The sequence below is a fragment of the Mobula hypostoma genome, chromosome 8, assembly GCF_963921235.1.
Source record: "Mobula hypostoma chromosome 8, sMobHyp1.1, whole genome shotgun sequence".
Classification (NCBI taxonomy): Eukaryota; Metazoa; Chordata; class Chondrichthyes; order Myliobatiformes; family Myliobatidae; genus Mobula; species Mobula hypostoma.
The window spans coordinates 49,605,014-49,625,306 of record NC_086104.1 but is presented as its reverse complement, the minus strand read 5'-3'; the positions used below and the strand labels follow the sequence as shown (position 1 = coordinate 49,625,306).

The 20,293-nt window shown below is 40.2% G+C and overlaps 1 long non-coding RNA gene across 1 annotated transcript in view; it reads right to left on the bottom strand.

The window, feature by feature from the left end:
- The window catches only part of LOC134350532 (uncharacterized), a 58,824-nt gene that overhangs the window by 35,548 nt on the left and 2,983 nt on the right, over positions 1-20,293 (bottom strand). The window contains exon 2 of the long non-coding RNA XR_010018933.1: positions 4,587-5,288. This is a non-coding gene — a long non-coding RNA (uncharacterized LOC134350532). The remainder of the gene's footprint in view (positions 1-4,586; positions 5,289-20,293) is intronic.

Genomic DNA, 20,293 nt, shown 5'->3' with positions numbered 1-20,293 from the left:
AAAGTAAGGGGACAGGTACCTGGCATAATGCATCTTATCTTAGGCAAAGCACCATGGGATCATAGTTCTTATAGCATGGAGGTGCAACTCCCAGTCCCCCTCATGAGAGGCGCGCAGAAGCCCAAGTACTACGTTCACTACCATGCCAATGTATGATTTCCAGAATGTGGATAGTTCTCCATTGTTGTGACTGAGGAGTTCCAGAAAGTCTGTCCACAGGGTTATCAGCTCAGCTAAGAGTGGACTTCGCAGCATATTGTTCAACTTCTGTTGGTTCAAGTCACTGGCCATGTCATTCACATGGTCTAACAATGATTTGATCATCCCACTCCTCTCCGGAACGTTGTCCTCAACCCACGGTGGAACTCTGCCCAAAGCTACCACCGCTGCAATGCTATCACATATTTTCTAGCACTGGGGTTGAGGAAATCACTATGAGAATCACTATGAGAATTATTCCACCCCCCCCCCCCCAGATGGTACTGGTGGTCCAAATTTGGGGTCTTGGCTCATGGACTAAGGATGCCATATGCTGCCTTTAGCACCTTATCAATCTGTGATGCTGTTTTCAGGAAGCTATGGACTTCCACCCCAAGATCCCCCTGTACATCTATGCTCTTCATGGTGCTGCCATTTACAGTATAGGATCCCCTTGCATTTGACCTCCCAAGTGTGACACTCACACTTGTCCAGATTGATCTGCCATTTCCCTGACCACACTTCCAACTGGTCTAAATTCTATTGAATTCATTAACAAACTCCTTTACTATCCACAACTTTGCTAATTTTCGTGTGGACTGCAAACTTACTAATCCGCCAGTCAAGATGACATCGAACTGCAATGTCTGTTGAGGTCATTGCTCTGACTTACGTTGTTTTAGATTTGTATGAATGGTTTAGGTAGTAATGCAGGGAGCTAAGGGACAGGTTAGTGTCTAGGGGCAGGGATGAGGAGGAGTTTGAGGCTGGATATAGTAAATAAAGAAATAAGGGCAAGAACCAGAGTCCTGGTTAGAATGTACACAATTGAAGTGAAAGATTCCTGTGGTCAATGTTGAAGAGTAACAGGACCTTCGACAAGGGTAGCAAGTCCAGGGATTGGAGGTCCATGAGGGCAGGAGGCACAAGAGCTGGTAATTCCTCACATTGGTGATTCGCATGGTTAAATCCTGGAGGTCAATTTCCCAGGATTGTCAAGTCCTGGGTTGATACCCACAGGTCAGGTAAGTCCAAAGTTGAAGTCCAGGGATCAGCAAGTCCAGAGGTCTAAACCTGAAGGTCAAAGGCCAAAGATAGTCGAGGTTCAAAGGTCAAAGTCCGCAGGTCACTGTGTCCAGAGGTTGGAGGTCTGAGAGTCTGGGCCAAAGACTGGTGGTTGTGTGTAGGTGGTTGGGATGGTGGGAGGAAAGGGACTCTAAATATTGTTGGTATTGTTGTTGTTGTTATTTTATTGTTGCTTGTGCTGTTCTGCTGAATATGGTGGGCATGCTATGTTGATGCTGGAACGTGTGGCAACACTTCTGGCCTGCCCCAGGACAACCTTTGGTTGTGTTGGTTGTTAATGCAAATAATGCATTTCACTCTTTGTTTCAATATACATGTGATAAGTAAATGAATCTCATCCCACCTGCACTTCCATCCAAATCATTCGTATTTATCATTAACAAAAGTTCTTGCAGTATCCTGTCAACCACTTGTCACAGACCTCCAGTGAAAATAACATTCCTCTACTACTACCTTACATCTTCTATGGCCAAGCAATCTTGAATCCAATCTATAAAGTCTCCAGGAATTCCATGTGCTTTAATCTTCTGGATCATCAAACCAGAGGGACCTTGTAAAACACATCCATCATTAAGATGGGGCCATGTCCAGTTGCAGTGGCCACTCCGACTCCAACTGATGGTGCAATTGTTCATCCTTTATGTCTTTCTTATGATTGCAATTCACTATTGGATATTAAAAACACCAAGTACTGCAAGTCTACCTCACTAGCGGGTTACAAGATAGCAGATTGGATCTGGAGCATGGGCTTGTGTGTTCTGTGCTGTCACCTGCTACAGCCAGGGAGTCACCATCGGAAATAATTGGCGAGGAAACAAAATGAGGAAAGTGGGCTGATATTCATGTGAGACTAAAAGCAAAACCCTGCAGGCCAGCTTGACTGTCAATTCTGCTTTCAAACATTCGATCGCTAAAAAATAAATTGGATTACCTGCATCTGAGATGGAATCAGCACAAGATGAAAGACTGCAGTGTAATTATCCTGACAGAAATGTGACTCCAGAATACCACCCATGGAGCAGCCATCCAGCTAGAGAATTTCATCTCTTTTCAGGCCGACAGAATTCCTGTGATCTTTAGCGTGACTCGCAGTGGAGATGTATGTATCTACGTTACTAAGAACTGGTGCTTGAACGCTCCAGTGTTGATGACCCACTGTTTGCTTAAGCTTCCTCGACCAAAGAGGTGGTGAGCGACCAGGTGAGATCTTCCAGCATGTGCCAGAAACTTGGAGAAATTGTGTACATGCAGTGAGGTGTGGTTAGGCTGCACCTTTCTAGAGAAAGGGAATTGTGCATCAGAAAAACAAGCAATCAATTTAAGAAAGCGTGTATTGTGGTATGGAATCTCTTGCTTCAGTTTGGGAAGACAGCAGAGGACTTTACAGGAGAGTAAACTTACTGGAGATACTACAAAAGCAACGCTGCATAAAGTGGCAGAGGTTTCTAAGGACCATTACATTTTCTATTACTATTGCTGCGCTAAGCAATACTGTAGATTCTAAATTTGGTTTACTCTATATAAATAACATAGAATATTTTAATACAAGTGCAAAAGGTCAAATTACATAACACAAAGTAAAATATAAAAAAAGCTAAGTAAATGGTCTAAAGAATATTAAGTGGTAAATACTGTCCTATTAGGGTAGTGCAAAGAATTTTCTAAATGACAGAATAAATTACTGGTGGAACATAAAAACGCAAACAACAGGAATTCTGCAGATGCTGGAAATTCAAGCAACACACATAAGAGTTGCTGGTGAACGCAGCAGGCCAGGCAGCATCTCTAGGAAGAGGTGCAGTCGATGTTTCAGGCCGAGACCCTTCCTGACGAAGGGTCTCGGCCTGAAACGTCGACTGCACCTCTTCCTAGAGATGCTGCCTGGCCTGCTGCGTTCACCAGCAACTTTTATGTGTGTTACTGGTGGAACATAGTAGGTATCTATGGAGTGGGGGAGAAGGAGTAGGGGAATGAATTTGTAATGTTTCTGGTCGAGATCCTGCATTAGAATATGCAGGGAGTTGACTCAAAATGTTGAGTATTCTTACCGAACCTACATTCCTCCTTACTATCCTCCCTTCAGAACTTTTATGCTCTTCACAATCTGATTTGTCTTCAACCCCTTATGACCTACTCTCACCCTTTTTAATTGCATAGCCTCATTGTCTCTTTGGATGGCTCTCTAATATTCCATTAGCTCTTCCCATCATTATCAAGTCACATGGTTGACTTCTTTGCTTCTGCCATCTATTTTGTCCTTTCATCTTCTTCCACCACCTCAGTCAACAGTATTTATAGTATCTAAGATCAGACAGGGCACTTGAGAGTTATAAGGTAGCCAGGAAAGAGCTTAAGAAGGGACTTAGGAGAACTAGAGGGAGAGATGAGTAGGTCTTTGCAAGTTGCATTGGGGAAAACCCCAAGGTGTTCCACACGTTGTGAAAAACAGAAGGATTACTAGAGTGAGGGGAGAACTGATCAGGGATAAAAGAGGAAACGTGCCTGGAGACAGAGGAGGTAGGGGTGATCCCTAATGAATATTTTGCTTCAGCATTCACTAGTGATAGGGACCTTGATGTTTGCACAGATTGAGTGGAAACACAGGAACTTTATCCCAGCAAGTGAATGGCTAATACTTTGAAGATGTTTGAAGAAAAATATGGGGGATGTCAGAGACTCTTAGCTAGGCAAATGGATCAAAAAAGAAAGAGGGCTATGTGAGAGGGAAGGGTTAGATTGATTTTGGAGACAGGTTACAAAAAAAGTCAGCACAACATTGTTGACCAAAGGGCCTTTTCTGTGCTGTATTGTTCTATATGTATGTCTAACATCAAATATCTGATCTTGCATGATTTGCTTCCTACTATTGATATCATTTTGGATCCAATTTGCCACTCTCAATTTGATGCCATGGAACTAATTTGCCATGAAGAATCTTGGCAAACCCTTGAAGTTCATTTAGACTACAGCAAATGCTCTTCTCACAACAGTCCTTGTTACTTCCTTAGTCTCACTTAGCATATATATGCTGTCGTAATAATTTACCCAACAACAAAGATAAATTTATTGACCTGTAATTACTCAGCTTATCCCTTCATGACTTGATCAATACTGCAACGTAAGCAGACATGTAATCCTCTGGCATCACTCTGGTAGACAAGGACAATAGTCTGAAGCTCTGAAATTTCCACTGATGCTATTTTTTTTTAAAAGCCAGTATATCATCTGGGTGAGAGAAGTAATCCACGTTCAACAGGCTAAAAACATTATTATCATGCTTATCTGATCAATATTTCACCCACCTTTGTTCTTCAACATTGGTATTGTTGGAAAGTGGGATGCAAAGGAGCCCCACTTTCAAATTGCTTGCGGCCGTCAAGTTTCCAGGATATCTCCAGCGTTCCATTTTTGGCCTCCTGATTTGAATTCTTTACCAGTCATGGTCTCATATGGCTTGATGAACAATTATGTTTGGTAATGCTCCTTTGTTGTGTCTTATAGTTTTTAAGCACAAGGTGTTACTCCACTTTGAATCATGGGGAAGAAAATAGCTTCCCAAGACTTTGAAAAAACAAAAAAAAACAAACAGCCAAGTAGAGATAGAGAAGCAGCAGGTTTAAGCGCCCAGAAGTCAGTAGGCATATGCATTTTATGGGTATGCAACTGAACATTGTAGCTTCCCTTTAGCTATTGAGAGACTATTTCTTGAATATTTGTTTCCAGTGGTGAAGTAAGATTTCTTCCCCTCATTAGATATTATTGGAATGGAAGGCTATTACTAGATTGTAATTAAACTCAGTAGCTTTAATACATTTGGCACCTTGATCCGAAGAGTACCTTCATTTTAACTTGTAAACTTGCTGCTGAATTCCACATGGACCCTACCAGCAGAGCAGTTTTGTTTGACATTTTCTAACATAATGCTGGGAAAATTTCTCAAATCGAGTCATGTTAATTATGGTACAGGATCCAAAACCCCATCAATTTCAACCGGCACAGTAAACCTGAGAACAAGGAGGAGAAAGAAAAAAAGGTAAGTGACTACTTTAAGGTTAATATTTATCATTATTCACACAATTGTTACTTATTTTTTAATATTTAATGTTAATTTCCCCTGAACATTATTTACGATATTTTAATTTGTTTTTCAAATATTATCTTTATTTTGTGTTTTCATTTTAGATTTCCAGCATCTGCAGTATTTTGGCATAACTTGCTTTTTATAGTCCCATGGTGTAGTTATCAACAACATTTTTCATTTTGTTATCAAAAATATTTGAATGATTTGCATTTGTCTTATACTGATGGTATGCAGTAAAATGCATACATGTGTTTCTCCATGTCCCGACTGATCTTGTGTCAATAAAACTATGGCTCAGGCAGGGAGCACACATGTAAATACAATATAATATCTGCTATTGATTTCAGTGTAATATTTGCTAAGAATCAATGTTGTGTATATGCATGCTGCATTATAAAAAACAAAGCCTGTCACATTCATAGAAACACACATAAAAATTGCTGGTGAACGCAGCAGGCCAGGCAGCATCTATAGGAAGAGGTACAGTTTACGTTTTGGGCCGGGACCCTTTGAATGCCTGCTGTGTTCACCAGCAATTTTTCTGTGTTGCTTGAAATTCCAGCATCTGCAGATTTCCTCATGTTTGCACATCCATAGAAGTCAGCTTGGTATGTATGTGCAGTTTAGAAATAGGAAAGTGAAGGCCATTCTCCCAAACATATTGGGTTGATACTAAGATATACACATTGTCTAGTTCCTTTACCTAATTGGTGTAGTGGTAATGAGTCCTGAAGAAGGATCGTAGCCTGAAACATCGACAGTTTACTCTTTTCCATAGGTGCTGCCTGACCTGCTGAGTTCCTCCAGCAATGTGTGTGTGTTGCAATGGTATATGGTTTTTCTTTTTTAAATTTTGAGGTCAACGTTCAGAAAGGTAATCAACCCAAAAAAAATTATTTCTGCCCAGATATTGAGTGTTTCCGGCATTTTCTGTTTTTAAAAAGGTTGATGACTTATTTGAAGCTTGTTTATTAAAAAGTATTTTTTTAAAGTACTATTCATTTCCTTCTTTACCAAATACAATCCATTCTCCTAAATTTCAGATTACCCAATTAGACAGCCTACATTCTGCATTTGTCATCTGTAAAGAAAAAAAGTTTGAACTTAAACTTTTTGAAAAATCCTAGTACATTTACTATCAAAGTATGTTTGCAGTATGTAACCCTGAGATTCATCATTCTGCAGACAGCCACAAAACACAGAAACACCATGAAACCCATTCAAAGAAAACACAAGACATCCTAACATGCAAAAAAATAAATTGCACAAACAGCAAAAACTGAGCAAATAACACACAGAATATTAAACGTCAAACCAGAGTCTAGAAGTGTTCAGTTTAGTTCGGTCCAGTTCAACTTGCCCCAATCAAAATCGTGCAAATTAGTAATAAAAAGAGTAACCAGAAACACAAACAACATGAACTGCAGAGTCCTCTAAAAATAAGTCCAATCCACCTGCACCTTCCTCTGCCAGCAGTGAGCGAGCGGGAGAAGGAGACTGGTCAAACACAGGTAGACGGAGATTCAAAGATTCAGACAGTGTTGAACACCCACTCACCTTTCGCTCTTGTCCTGGTTGATTTCAATTTGCTCAATGCTTTAATCAGCGAGTTGGTCAAGATTTGGATCTGATCATGGGTTCGCGTTCCGCCATTAGGTACACTCCATTCTCAACCCCACCAAATTCCCTCGGAGACAGCAAAAGTGCCAGATTGCTTAGTTGGTCCAAAAACACATTATCAAAATGTAAATCACAGGCCCAATCACACACAGGTTAGTAGTACGAGTATAGTTTAAAGGAGGAGGAAAAGGGAAAAGCAGTTTCATGAACCATATGCAGGATATTGCTGCTAGTCACATTGGTCACTGGTGCCAACGTGCCCACACCTCTGCTTCATACTCTTTCTTCAAAATTTAACAAAGAATCCTAGAAGTTCGATAACCTTACCCTCCCAATCCGTTTTATTTAACAATAGGCATTTCCAGTTTCCATTTCTTAGATAAACACGAGAATCTGCAGGTGCTGGAAATCCAGAGTAAGACGTTCAACATTCTGGAGGAATGCACAGGTAAGGCTGCATCTATGGAAAGAAATAAGCCGTCGACATTTTGGGCCAAGCCCCTGCATCAGGACTAGAAAGGATGGGAAGAAAGCCAGAAAAAGGTGGTGAGAGGGAGGGGAAGGAGTAAAGATTAGAATTTGATAGGTGAAGCCAGGTGGGTGGGGGAGGAAGGATGAAATGAGAAACTGGGTGGTGATAGGGAGAGAAAGGTAAAGGGTTGAAGAAGAGAGAATATGATAGGAAAAGAGAGTGGACCATGGGAGAAGGGGCAGGTGGGGAGAAGGGGGAGGTGAGGAGAAGAGAATGAGTAAGAGCGGAACCAAAATGTGGAATGGAAAATGAGAAGGGGAAGCTGAAGAAATCGATGTTCATGCCATCAGGTTGGAAGCTACTGAGATAGAATATGAGGAGCTGAACGGCCTCTTTGTGGCAGTACAGGAGTGGTGTCAGTTTAGTTATCCTTCTGTACTTTTCCCAAAAATAAAATGTACCCACAATAGCAAGCAAAACTGAGCACAAAAATGATTGTTGATGAGATCTGTCAGCTATAAAACAAAGACAGCTTAAACTACTGTAGAGATTCAGATAGGGTTAAAAAAAAAGCACTTTCAAATGACTCCACATAGGGGACCCTGCACAGACTCTAGATTCCAATATCTCACCACATACAAGACACATAGCCTTGCCTCCACAAAATTCCCAAAATGTATTAAGTCAAGAGGTCATAGAAGAAGGTGCTTTGGGGAGGTAGTTAAGGGTCAGGGAATGAGGCTGGGAGAGGTACAGAATTAGTAGGAAGAGGATTCTAGAGAAGTAAGATAATCGTCCCATTATAGAAGGTCACCCCATTATGGAAAGATGTTGATGCTTTATAGAGGGTATAGAAGAGGTTTATCAGGTTGCTGCCTGCTTTAGAGGGCATGTACTATTTGCAGATGTTAGACCATAAGACCACAAGATACAGGAGCAGAAGTAGGCCATTTGGCCCATCGAGTCTGCTCCACCATTCAATCATCGGCTGATTCAATTCTTCCATCATCCTCACTCCCCTGCCTTCTCCCCATACCCTTTGATGCCCTGGCTAATCAAGAACTCATCCATCTCTGCCTTAAATACAGCCAATGACTTGGCCTCCACAGTCTCTCGTGGCAACACATTCCATAGATTGACCACCCTCTGACTAAAGTAATTTCTCCATATCTGTGTTCAAAATGGATGTCCTTCAATCTCCTGAACTCCAGGGAATACAGCCCAAGAGCTGCCAGATGTTCCTCTTACAGTAACCCTTTCATTCCTGGAATCATCCTTGTGAATCTTCTCTGAACTCTCTCCAATGTTAGTATATCCTTTCTAAAATAAGGAGCTCAAAACTACACACAATACTCCAAGTGGTGTCATGAGTGCCTTATAGAGCCTCAACATTATATCCCTGCTCTTATATTCTGTACCTCTAGAAACGAATGCCAACATTGCATTTGCCTTCGTCACCACCGACTCAGCCTGGAGGTTAACCTTGGTTACAAGGGTATCTTGCACAAGGACTCCCAAGTCGCTTTGCATCTCTGCATTTTGAATTCTCTCCCCATCTAAATAATAGTCTACCAGTTTATTTCTTCCACTACAATGCAAGACGATACACTTTCCAACATTGTATTTCGTTTGCCACTTCTTTGTCCGTTCCCCGAAACTATCTAAGTCTCTCCGCAGGCTCTCTGTTTACTCAACACTACCTGTTCCTCAACCTATCTCGGTATCATCAGCAAAGTTAGCCACAAATCCATTAATCCCACAGTCCAAATCATTGACACATATTGTAAAAAGCAGCGGACCCAACACCGACCCCCGTGGAATTCCACAGGTAACCTAGTGAGCCAGAATAAGATCGCTTTATTTCCACTCTCTCTTTCCTGCCGATCAGGCAATGCTCCATTCTAGTAACTTCCCTGTAATTCCATGGCCTCTTATCTTGCTAAGCAGCCTCATGTGCAGCACCTTGTCAAAGGTCTTCTGAAAATCCAAGTACACCACATCTACTGCATCTCCTTTGTCTACCCTGCTTGTGATTTCTGCAAAAAATTGCAGTAGGTTAGTCAGTCAGGATTTTTCTATCAGGAAACCATACTGGCTTTGGCTTATCTTGTCTTGTGCCTCCCGGTACTCCATAATCTCATCCCTAACAATTGATTCCAACAACTTCCCAACCACTGATGTCAGGCTAACAGGTCTATAGTTTCCTTTCTGCTGCCTCCCACCCTTCTTAAATAGCAGAGTAACATTTGCAATTTTCCAGTCATCCAGTACAATGCCAGAATCTATCAATTTTTGAAAGATCATTGTTAACGCCTCCACAATCTCTCCAGCTACTTCCCTCAGAACCCGAGTGTATATTCCATCAGGTCCAGAAGATTTATCCACCCCCAGACCATTAAGCTTCCTGAGCACCTTCTCAGTGGTAATTTACACTGCACATACTTCACTTCCCTGACACTCCTGAATGTCCGGTATACTGCAGATGACTTCCACTATGAACACTGATGCAAAATATGCATTCAGTTCCTCTGCCATCTCTATGTCTCTCATGACAATATCTCCAGTGCCATTTTCTATTGATCCTATATCTATCCTCTACTCTCTTTTAACCTTTTATATACTTTAAAAAGCGTTTAGTATCTTCTTTGATATTAGTTACCAGCTTCCATTCACAATTCATCTTTTCCTTCCTAATGAGCTTCATAGTTTCCTTCTGCAAGTTTTTAAAAGTTTTCCAATCCTCTATCTTCCCACTAGCTCTGGCTTCCTTGTATGCCTTCTCTTTTGCTTTTACTTTGGCTCTGACTTCACTTGTCAGCCACGGTAGTGTCCTTCTTCCATTCGAAAATTTCTGCTTACTTGGAATATATCTGTCTTGCACTTCCCTCATTTTTCGCAGAAAAAATTTGGGTAAACTTGGGTTGTTTTCTCTGAATGGCAGAGGCTGATGGATGATCTGGTAGAGGTTTATGAAATCTTGCAAGGCACAAGAGGACTATTGGTTTCTTTTCTCCTAGGGATGAATTGTCTAATGCCAGAGGGCATACATTTAAAGTGAGAAAGGTTACGTTCAAAGGAGACGTTTTCTCTTCCCCCACATAGAGAGTGGTTGGTGCCTGGAATGTGCTGATGGTTCCAGGGGTGGTGGTGGAGACAAATGCACTCGAGATGTTAAAGCACTCTTAGACAGGCACACGAATGTGCTGACAATGGAATAGATATCAACATTGTGTAGCCAGAAGAGATTAGCTTGCTTGGGCATTTGATCATTAATTTAATTAGTTCGCACAGCATCATGAGCCAAAGGGTCTGTTCCTATGCTGTTCTGTTCTATGATTGTTAGGAGAAGAGGTAGGGAGGTCAGCAGAGGTCTTGATCAGGTTGGGCCCCTTAACTAATACTGAAGCTGTCCTCAATCTGCCCAGTATAACCTATTTCAGTATTAAAGGCATTCATAAGCCTTGTTGATGTGATAGATTTTAAGCCACAAGTCATTTGATTTTCTGGCACTTGATCAACTGCTTGGTGCATGTGTATCTACACATGCAGGACACAGATAATCTGGAAATGCACTATTGGTATATGACTACATTTGGTTATTTTGTTTTTGATAAAATTCCATCACTTAGCACGTAAAATATTGAATTAAATAAACAAACTTTTAGGCCTTGAATTTTTTCTCTAATTTTATATAAACTTTTTTTATCTGCGCCTATTATTTCAAAAGTTGTGAACTTAACATAATAAACTCATTATATGAGTAGAAGCCAGAAAAAAATCTGCAGGTGCTATAGATCCAAGCCATACACACAAAATGCTGGAGGACCTCAGCAGGCCAGGCAACATCTATGGAAAAAAGTGCAGTCCTGCCAGAGGGTCTCAGCCCAAAACATCAACTGCACTTTTTTTCAATAGATACTGCCTGGCCTGCTGAGATCCTCCAGCATTTTGAGTGTGTTGCTGTGATTTGAGCATCTTTTTTGAGTGTAAAATCAATTCCAATTTTTTTAGAGAAGGATTTCAAATATGTTCTCCCAAATCAGGATCAAGGAACATGATGCTTTCAGTCCCTTCTCCTTGTTGGTGTAATAGGATAAAATAATATTCTGTGGATACAGGAAATCTTGAAACAAAAAATAAAATCCTTGATATACTCAGGAGGTCAAACAGCTTAAATGATTAATGTTTCATGATGACATCTTTTCTGAAATTTGTCCTCAAATGTTAAAAAAAATTTGAAATGCTTCCTTCCCAAACCATGCATTTTCCTCTTAAATTACAAGTTATCCAAATGACCTATTTATTTCACATACCCTATACCTTCAAAGAAAACACTGTTAAGTCTAAACTCGGTGCCAAAAAATCAACTGGAGCTTCTTTCTTGTATAAATTGAATCATAGAGAAATTCTTTGTATTAGCATGGGCCTTTTACTAAGTACATGTGAATCAAATTTCTGCATTGCCAATGAAATACATTTGATGTTTGTTGTGGAAGAAATCTGATCGGCAATTCACACACAACCTTTCAAAAACAGATTATTAGATAATGATGACAAAATTATATCAGTTGAGGGATAGATATCGCTAAACAGACCTGGTGGAAGTCCCCTGCTCTTTACAGTTGTGAGATCTTTTATATCATTCTGACAGAGCAGATGAGATTTAGTTTAACACCTCATCCTAAACATCGATATTCTGACAATGCACACCCCTCTATGACTTCAGTAGACTGTTACCCTAGATTCTTCACCCATGTTTTATGGAAAGGAAAATTTGACAAAATTTAATATAGGTCCCTTGCCCATTGAGACAATGGAAATTATACTGGGGAATAAAACTATTGCAGAGAAAATTAACAAATATCTTGAGTCTTTCTTCGGAGAAGGACAGAAAAAAGTATGTCCCAGAATTAAGAATATCCTGCTTCAAATTCAGGTCTGAATTCTGAGGTCACTGATAAGTCAATGTGTAACAAACTGACTCTACCAAAAGTGGGGCCAGAGGTGTATCAGGCAGTTGAATAGGCTGTAAGTTGATATACTCCTTCCATTCTTGATGCTGTGCTTTTGCAAACTCCCAATGCAAGACATGGAGATTCACGATACTTTCTCTCCAATCTGAGCAGTCTCTGGCCAGAGATTCCCCAAGAATGAATCGGGATGTTTCATTATTTCAAGAAAGCTTTGAGAATATCCTTAAAGCCCTAATCCATTTAGACCAGACTGGATTTATTCAACAAAGACAAACACAGGACAACATAAGGAGAACTCTGCACATATTAGAACAGGTTAATAAGAACGAGACAGAGACAATGGTAGTAGGATTGGACGCTGAGAAAGCTTTTGATTCGGTTAGTTGGGCATTCCTATACAGAGTGTTAGGAAGATTCGCCTTTCAAGAAAGGTTTATTAAAGTAATTCAGACTCTGTATGACAGCCCAACAGCCCGAATTAAGATAAATGGGGACCTCTCTGACTCCTTCATTTTAGAGAGAGGCAGTAGACAGGGATGCCCAATTTCTCCTCTCCTTTTTGCGCTATATATTGAACCACTTGCCCAACTAATAAGACAGAGCGAAATTGTAAAAGGTATCAAGGTGGCAGGGATTGAACAGAAAGTGGCGTTATTCGCAGATGATGTTTTGGTCTATCTGAGTGAACCAGAAAAATCATTTATAGGATTGTTTACACTGTTGGATGACTTTGGGAAAATATCAGGTTATAAAATAAATGTAAAGAAAACGCAGGTTATGTCCCTAAATTATACACCATCCAAAAAATTGCAGGATACATACGATCTTAAGTGGGAAGCTAAATCATTAAAATATTTAGGAATAACCCTGCCGAAGGATCTTTCAACACTGTCACAGGTAAATTATGGGCCATTAATCTCAGAGATAAAAGCAGATATGCATAGATGGAATCTTATCCCCTTTTTAAGTTTAAATTCAAGGATAAATACTATAAAAATGAATATTCTTCCTCAGTTATTATATCTTTTCCGTACTTTACCAGTGGAGGTGGATGATAATCAATTCAGGGAATGGGACAAATGGATTTCCCGCTTCATTTGGCAAGGAAGGAAACCTAGAATTCGATATAACACCTTACAGTTAGGGAAGGAAAGAGGAGGTATGGTTCTTCCTTGCCTGAGAAATTATTTTTATGCCTCACAGATAACCCCTCTGTTATATTGGTGTAATAGGGAATATAAGGCTAGATGGAAGGAAATAGAATTTGGATTAGTTGACAGTTTTCCTCTTCAGGCCTCAATAGCTGACAAAGGATTGATGGCCCAGTTGGAAAAATTTAATAATGCTTGGATAAATCTTACATTAAAAGTATGGCAGAAGGTGGTTAATTCATGTGGAATTAATAACATGCTAAAACTCTTTAGATGGTGTGCATATGATACCGAATTCCTTCCCAACAGAGGAGATAAAAGATTTGAGCTATGGATAAAGAAAGGTCTTACAACCTACCTCTCATTTATAGATAAAAGAGTATTACAAAGTTTCCAAATCCTGCAGGACAAACATGGCCTAGAACATAATGACTTTTTTAGGTACCTTCAAATACTAAACTATGTTAACCAGAGTTGTAGATATACAGACCTATCAACAGTAGAATTAGAATTTTTCAAGATTCTGAATTCGGCTTGCAGTTCAATACCTAGTAAATCAGTTTCTCGCCTATGTAATGCACTCTCCCATGCTAAAAATGTAAATACACTGTATATTAAAGAGAAGTGGGAGAAAGAAGCGGGGTTGGTACTTTCAGAGGAGGCTTGGGGGAAAATCTGCAGCTTTCAATGGTCCTCGACTAATTCTTTGACTTGGAGAGAACATTGTTGGAAAAACATTATAAAATACTTCAAGACCCCATATCAGGAAAAATATAAAGATACAAATGTGATGTGTTGGAGAAGGTGCGGCTCCAAGGAGGCAAATCATTTTCATATTTTCTGGGATTGCCCTAAATTAAGTCTATTTTGGGAAGGTATTCATAGAACATTAGTTAAGGTACTTAGGTCCCAGATACCTCTGAACTTTGAGATGCTCTATTTGGGGCATGTATTGTTCCTTGAACAGAAGGAAGATATAAAGTTGCTGCAGGCCCTCTTAGCGGCAAGTAAGAAATCAATCACTAGAAAATGGCTAAATCCAATACCACCTACATTAGAAGATTGGAACGAAATTATCTTGGAAATATTTAAAATGGAAAAGTTGACCTACTCCCTGAGAACTCAAAAAGAAACATTTTATCAAATCTGGAATAAATGGATTGAATATATAACCCCAATGCGAGCAGACTTTAGATGACTCTCCTAATGATTTATATTGCTCTTCTCATCAACACAGTAATATTGCTAACGTAAGCACCCCTAGTCTAAATGTTTGTTGTTTTTTTTTGGAAAATAGAGAATTAACACAAGTAAAGGGAAAGATTTGGGAAAGGGATAAAAAAAAAATGAAAAAATTAAGTAAATAAGTACATAGGGATTGGATAATTATGTCTGCGGGCAGGAACAAGCACGAACAAATTGGGATATAAACACCTACAATGGTTGGTATATAGGCTTGTATGCAACATTTTGGACCAGTGGAAATGGTACAGAAGGGTTGTATGGAAACTATTATTACCATTTTTCTTAACAACTAATTTCATTATTTAGCCTAATAGGTTAGATTTACCACAGTACATAATTATCTATTTAAATGTTTATTTTGCTTTTATATCATCTCAATGTGTACTTAAGAATGTATAAATAATTGTAGTTTTATACATATAAAAAAATGGAAAAGGTTATATGTGTGAAAAAAGTGCATGATAATTGTGAACTCCTTATCCAAATAAAAATAAAATTTAAAAAAAAAGAGAATATCCTTAAAGCAACACACACAAAAAGCTGGAGGAACTCAGCAGACCAGGCAGCATCTACGGAAAAGAGCACAGTCAGCATTCTGGGCCCGAGACCTTTCGTCAGGACTGGCCAAAAATAAATTAGGTCAGTGTGAGAAGGTGGAGAAGAGAGGAAGAAACACAAGGTGATAGGTGAAACTGGGAGTGGGGGTGAGGGGAGAGGGGTGAAGTAAAGAACTGAGAAGTTGATTGGTGAAAGAGATACAGGGCTGGAGAAGGGGGAATCTGATAGGAGAGGACAGAAGGCCATGGAAGAAAGAAAAGAGGGAGGAGCACCAGAGGGAGATGATGGGCAGTTAAGCAGATAAGGTGAGAGGGGGAAATGGAAATAGGGAATGGTGGGGGGATTACCGGAAGTTCAAGAAATCTATGTTGAGGTTGGAAGCTACTCAGACGGAATACAAGGTGTTGCTCCTCCAGCCCGAGTTTGGCCTTATCACAGCAGTAGAGGAGGCCATGAACTGACATGTCAGAATGGGAATGGGAAGTGGAATTAAAATGGATGGCCAGTGAAAGATCCTGCTTTTTCTGATGGATGGAGCATAGGTGCTCAGGGAAGTGGTCTCCCAATCTACATCAGGTACCATTAATATATAGGAGGCCACACCGGGAGCACTGGATACAGTAGATGACCCCAACAGGTGAAGTGTTGCCTCACCTGGAAGTACTGTTTGGGCTCCTGAATGGTAGTGACAGAGGTGGTGTAGGGGCAAGTGTAGCACTTGTTCTACTTGCAAGGACTAGTGCCAGGAGGGAGAGCAGTAGGGGGGGATGAACAGTCAAGGGAGTCACATAGGGAGCGATCCCTTTGGAAAGCAGAAAGTGGGGGGGGGGTGGAGAGAGAAAGATATACTTGGTGGTGGGATCCTGTTGGAGATGGCAGAAGTTACAGAGAATTATGCACTGGATGCAGAGGTTGGTGGGGTAGTAGATGAGGTTAAGAGGAACCCTAACCTTGGTGAAGTGGCGGGAGGATGGCGTGAGGGCAGACGTGTGCAAAATGGAAGAGTTGCAGTTGAGGGCAGGGTTGATGGTGGAGGAAGGGAAGCTCTTTCTTTGAAGGAAGAGGGCATCTCCTTCATTCCGGAATGAAAAGCCTCATCCTGAGAATAGATGTGGTGGAGCTGGAAGAATTGAGAGGAGATGGCGTTTTCACAAGTAAGAGGGTGGGAAGAGGTATAGTCCAGGTAGCTGTGAGTGTCAGTGGGTTTATAATAGACCTCAGTAGATAAGCTGCATTCAGATAGAGACAGAGATTGAGAAAGGGGAGGGAGACGTCAGAAATGGACCAGGTGAATTTGAGGGCATGGTGGAAGTTGGAGGCAAAGTTGATGAAGTCGAGGAGCTCCACAATGGTGCAGGAAGCAGCAGCAAATCAGTCGTTGATGTAGCATGGGAAAAGTTAGGGAGTGACATCACTGTAGGCTTGGAACATAGACTGTTGGATGTAGCCGACAAAAAAGTAGGCATAGTTGGGACCCATGCATGTGCCCATGGCTGACCCTTTTTTTGAAGGAAGAGGGAGGAGCCAAAGGAGAAATTATTGAGTGTGAGGACAAATTCTGTCAGACAGAGGAGAGTGGTGGTGGAGGGGAATTGGTTGGGTCTGGTGCCCAGAATGAAACGGAGAGCTTTGAAGTATTCCTGGTGGGGATGGAGAGACTGAACCTCTCCTCAAATCTATTCTTCTCTCTATTTCTGACTATTATCCTGTGACAGAGTTAAAAATAGATTGCTTGTTTCTGGAGTTGCCATTACACTGGGAAATAGGGTCATTTATATCAAATGAGAAAGTGAAAGACAAAAATCTGTTGCAGTTCATCAATGGGGCACACCTGGGTAATTTCCACATTGTTGACTGATACTAGAATTGTATATGCAACCTAAGAGCTGGACTGTTCTTGTACAGCCAGTTCCGGAGAGCAGGCCTTCAGTACTACACTGGAATTGTGTCTGAGTCCCATGCTCTCAGCCATGAGGAAGAAAGTACAGAAGCCCAAAGGAACACACTCAACAATTTAGGAACAACTTCTTCCCCTCTGCCATCTGATTTCCGAATGGACATTGAACCCATGAACACTACTTCACTACTTTTTAAAAAAACTTCTATTTATTTGCACTACTTATATTTTTATATACAATATATATTAACACACATATTTTATATATACATTACAGTATATATACACATTAATATATTTTATATACATGCACATACACAGCATATTTACTATGATTCAGTTTTTTATTATGTATTGCATTGTACTGCTGCCACAAAGTTAACGAATTTCATAACATATGCTGATTTCTGATATCACAGTGTGAAATGAATGGATTGAAGACAGACAGACAGACAATGGCATCTCAGCAAGAAACTAACTAGGATCATCCCTTTGACACTTCTGGAAGAGTATGACATTTTTTTTCAGAATCTGATCTCGCCCTGGAGCATGGGGATACTTCCTCCTCCTGTTAGCTATTTAATCATTTACCACCATTGACTACATTATTGCCCTTGGCATCAGGGAAACATGACATCAAGAAGCCCCTATAAAACTCAATGGTCATTAAGGAGATAATACTCTTATTGCTGGAGTCATTCAAAGGATGATGATTATGGTTACAGAGGTCAATCATTACAGCTGCAGGAATCACTGCAGGTGATCACTCTTTGAGTTGATGGCCAAGCCTAACAGTCTCCAGTTGCCTTCTTTCTATCATAGTCAGAAATAGAGAGCTCAATTGACAATTCAATTCCATTTTATTAAATCTTCAACAAATGAAACAGTCCCATACACATGTGCCTCAGGAATTATACAAATTTCAGCACAAAACAAGAAAAACAGAAAATGCCAGATCTAAGGCTTAAATAGAGTCAATATTTCAGGTCAGAAATTCTTCATCAGAACTGAAAAAGAGGCAAAAGAAATTTATAAGTTAACAAAGTTCTATGAAGATGTAACAAACAGTGTAGATGAAGGAGAGTCCATAGATGTAGGTTATTTCGATTTTTGTGAGGCATTTGTTAAAGTGCCATGAAAAATGTTATTGACAAGGTAAAAGGACACTGGATTGGAGTACATATATTCTCATGAATAAGGAAAATCTGCCTTTTTGAAAACAGATTTTTGGATGAGGAACAATGGTGCCACAAGGATCATTGGTTGGGTCCTCAACTATTAATTACAAGCATGTCTTAAATCATGGGTTTCCAACCTGTGGTCCACAAACCCCTCGGTTAATGGTAGGGATTAAAAAAATGTTGGGAACCCCTGTCTTAGATGAAGGCACCAAGTGTACTACAGTCAAATTTTCAGATGATACAAAGATGGATGGATAAGTAAATTGTGAAGAGGATCCAAAGAGCCCACACAAGTATAAAGAAAGCTAAAGTGAGTGAGCAAGAAATTAGTAGATGGAGCATGGTGTGTAAAAATCCAAAGTTATCTGTTTCATAAAAATGAAAATATTTAGACAGAAGTGAACTGCTTTTAATAATGTTGGCCTTTTTGTACAGTTGTCTATATTACTGACATATGACTGCCTAACTCAGTGCATTCAACTGAGGTGTGCTGTCAGATTAGTATAATCTGTAAAGTATAAATATTATTTGTACATAAATCTGTTAATACAGTTTATATTTTTATGTGAATATTTTGAAAGCAGGTTTGGAACTTTCTGATATTGCTTGCATTCACAGCTGTTTTTTGGTTGATAATGCTGTAAATTTGTTAATATTATAAATACAAGTTTTTGAAATAAAAAAGAAAATATATTTGAACAGATTGAAACCACAAAATATTGCAGAACACAAAGATCTGGGGCAGTAATATGAAAAACAAATAAGGTAAAAATGTTATTAGGTAAGCATAATAGAATATCAGTATTTTATAGCAAACTACAAAATTAGGATAATTTTGATTTGTATAAAGTTTGGGTCTGTATATCTAAAGAAGTAGAGCAGAGAAGGTTGACAGATGAAGACAGAGTGCAGAATTGGTCTATCCAGCCCTTCAAACTGTGCCACCCAGCAACCCTGATCTAACTCTAACCTAATCACAGAGCAATTTACAATGACCAATTAACTTATCAATAGGTAGGTCTTTGGGCTGTGGGAGGAAGGCAGAGCACCCAGAGGAAACCCATGCAGTCACAGGGAGAACGTACAAGCTCCGGCAGAGGTGGGAATCGAACCTGAGTCACTGGTACTGTAAAGCAATGTGCTAACCATTACACTACCATGCTACCGTAAACAAAACAGTCAGGAGGGTGAACCAACATAGAAAATAGGTGCAGGAGTAGGCCATTCAGCCCTTCAAGCCTGCACCAACATTCAGTATGATTATGGCTGATCATCCAACTCAGAACCCTGTACCAGCCTTCTCTCCATACCCCCTAATCCCTTTAGCCACAAGGGCCATATCTAACTCCCTCTTAAATATACCCAATGAACTGGCCTCAACTGTTTCCCGTGGCAGAGAATTCCACAGATTCACTACTCTCTGTGTGAAGAAGCTTTTCCTTATCTCGGTCCTAAAAGGCTTCTCCTTTATCCTCAAACTGTGATCTCTCATTCTGGAATTTCCCAACATTGGGAACAATCTTCCTGCATCTAGCCTGTCCAATCCCTTTAGGATTTTATACATTTCAATAAGATCCCCCTTCAATCTTCTAAATTCCAATGAGTATAAGCCTAGTCGATCCAGTCTTTCATCATATGAAAGTCCTGCCATCCCAGGAATCAATCTGGTGAACCTTCTTTGTACTCCCTCTATGGCAAGGATGTCTTTCCTCAGATTAGGGGACCAAAACTGCACACAATACTCCAGGTGTGGTCTCACCAAGGCCTTGTACAACTGCAGTAGTACCTCCCTGCTCCTGTACTCGAATCCTCTTGCTATGAATGCCAGCAT